Genomic DNA, 2,864 nt, shown 5'->3' with positions numbered 1-2,864 from the left:
ATTTGGTTTGGAGCCCCGAGAGCTTGGGAATGTTTCAGAGGTGTCTCGAAGTGATTTCGGACTTAGGAAAAATTGCAGAAAATTGCAGAAATTCTACTGCAAGTAGTCCAGTTTGGAAGCTTATATCTTGTAATCTATAAGAAATCTGAAAAAGTGCAAAACACAAAAGTTGTAGCCCATACATTCTAGTTTTAGGGAAGTTAAACCATTTGCGATTTGGATATCATCTCAGAAAGTTACGATGGATCGAAAAGGGCTGCTGGAGCAATTTCGGCAGAATTTACGATGCACTTTAGAAGCTCATATCTCGGGATATATAAAGAGTTATGTGGTATACAACCTATCAAAATAAAGCTCTTTGAGTCTAGTTTCTAAATAATCAAACCGTTTGTCATTTGGATATTTATACAAGACGTTATGGGTGTTTAAACCGAAAGTGTCCGATAAGGAACAATTTTAATAGGATGTACAACTTGTATAACACAAGTGCAAGGTACAACTCGACGAAGCACAGACAGATTCTTTTATACACGGATTTAGCTCACTTTTCTTCATTTCTTCAAAGGATGGACGATTTTTGGGGAGCTTCAAGAGGGGATTTTCATCATCAATGTGAAGGTAAGTTATCCCCACCTATTTTGAGTTAAGTACATCAATTATGTATGGATTTGAGAATGAAAATTGTAGAAAAATTGAGGATTTAGGCCTAGGGATTTGAAAATAACATTTGGTGATTTGAGGGGTCAAATGAACTCCGATTTTGGTAAATTTTATATGTACGGACTCGTGGCGAGACGATGAATCCGGTGATGTGACTTTCGTAATTTTTCGAGAAGTGGGCCCGGGGCTCGAGTTTGCTAATTTCCGGATTTTCGACATTTTTCGAGTCTTTTCAATTGGGTTATATTCCCTTAGCCTATTGTGACGTATTCATTGTGGTTTTGACTAGATTCGACGCGCGAAGAGGTCGATTCAAGAGGAAAGGGCATTGCGGACTAGTCTACGGCCGGTTAGAGGTGAGTAATAGATGTAAATGTTGTTCTGAGGGTTTGAAACCCTGGACTTTCACATCGTAACACTATATTGAGGTGTGACACGCACTCCATGGAGAGTACGGGGTCGGATACTATTGGGGATTGTGACTTGGTCCATCCCGTGTGATGTTTATACTATACTAGTGACTGATACACATACTTCATTGATATTACGGGGCTTGATGCCATGTTTGGGGCCTTGTGCTGATTTGTAAAATCCTTCGAGGATTGATATTACTGCTTAGCATGATTTGCATATCATTTAATTTTAGTCCAAGGTTTTAAATGCTGTTTTGCAAACTCAGCCATAATTCTAAGTGTTGAAAACTTAAATGATATTTTTAAATGTATTCCGGGCTGGGAACTTCTGTTTTGTAAATGCCCAAGGGGCTTATTATATTATTTTCTGGACTGATTATAAAGTGACTTGAAACAGTGGTAACAATGACACTGTGTGATATACTTGAAATAGTGGTAACAATGACACTATGTGATATACTTGAAACAGTGGTAACAATGACACTATGTGATATACTTGAAACGGTGGTAACAATGATACTGTGTGATATACTTGAAATAATGGTAACAATGACACTGGATGATATACTTAAACAGTGGCAACAATGGCACTGTATGATATAAATTGGTCAGGTAACAATGACTGACCAAGATATTGCGTTTGGGCTGTAGGAGCCCCTCCGGAGTCTGTACACACCCCCAGTGAGCGTCGTCGATGATAAATAAATATGGATGGCTCGGGCTGCACGCCGCAGTGGGTACTGGAATGTACCATCATATGCATTGCATTGCATTCATGGATTTCTATTTATACTGTTGTTTAGCTGCTCAGTTCCATATGTTGCTGTATATTTGGATTTTAGCTTACTTTGTGTATTTACTGGATTTTCTTATCTTCGGACTGTAGTTACTTTTATTACTCACTGGGTCGGAGTACTCACTTTACTCCCTGCACCTTGTGTGCAGATCCAAGGCAGTCTCAGGCTCAGTAGATCCAGTTGATCAGCAGATCCAGCTTCTGGGAGTATCGAGGTAGCTGCACGGCGTTCGCAGCCATTGATCTTCTCCCTCCTATCCTATCTCTTTATTTCCGCATTATCAGACTTTGGATATACCATGTATTAGGATGATATTCTGTATTCTAGAGGCTCAAATTCGTGACACCGGGTCCCAGTGAGATTATATTGTGTATTTTGTTAAATTCTTCAGTACTTTAATCTTGTTTAATTGATATTTCTTTCCGCTATTTTTGATATATTGGGTTAAGTGTTGAATAATGGTCGGACTTGCCTAGTAGTGTGTTGGGCGCCATCACGACCGGGATTTGGGTCGTGACAAAAACCTTGGACTGAAATTAAATGATATTAATCCCCGAAGGATTCTACAAGTCGGCACAAGGCCCCCAAACGTGGCATTAAGCCCAAATATCATCAATACATGTGTGTATCAGTCGCCAACATATTATAAGTATCAATACAATGTGCGAATCAGTCGCCAATATACTATAATTATCACTCGGGATGGACCAAGTCACAATCCCCAATCATATACGACCCCGCACCTGCCATGGGATGTGTGTCACGCCTCAATATAGCGTTACTATGTGAAAATCCGGGGTTTCAAACCCTCAGAACAACAGTTGCATCAATTACTCACCTCGAACCGGCTACTTCTTTAGCTCGCGACACCTTTGCCCCTCGAATTGGCCTCCACGTGCGTCGAATCTGCCCAAAATCGCAACGAATATGTCGCAATATGCTAAAGGGACAATACCCAATAGAAATTTTTACATCAAAATGTTCCTTATATCGC

At 40.0% G+C, this 2,864-nt stretch overlaps 1 long non-coding RNA gene across 1 annotated transcript; it reads left to right on the top strand.

Annotated features, from left to right (window-relative positions):
• The first annotated feature begins 283 nt into the window (after positions 1 to 283).
• LOC142174919 (uncharacterized) lies at positions 284 to 2,228 on the top strand. The gene is made up of 3 exons (XR_012704015.1): positions 284 to 618; positions 950 to 1,016; positions 2,019 to 2,228. It is a non-coding gene; the product is annotated as an uncharacterized LOC142174919 (long non-coding RNA).
• The last annotated feature ends 636 nt before the right edge of the window (positions 2,229 to 2,864 follow it).

The sequence above is a fragment of the Nicotiana tabacum genome, chromosome 20, assembly GCF_000715075.1.
Source record: "Nicotiana tabacum cultivar K326 chromosome 20, ASM71507v2, whole genome shotgun sequence".
Classification (NCBI taxonomy): Eukaryota; Viridiplantae; Streptophyta; class Magnoliopsida; order Solanales; family Solanaceae; genus Nicotiana; species Nicotiana tabacum.
This window is presented reverse-complemented; position numbering and strand designations above follow the sequence as displayed.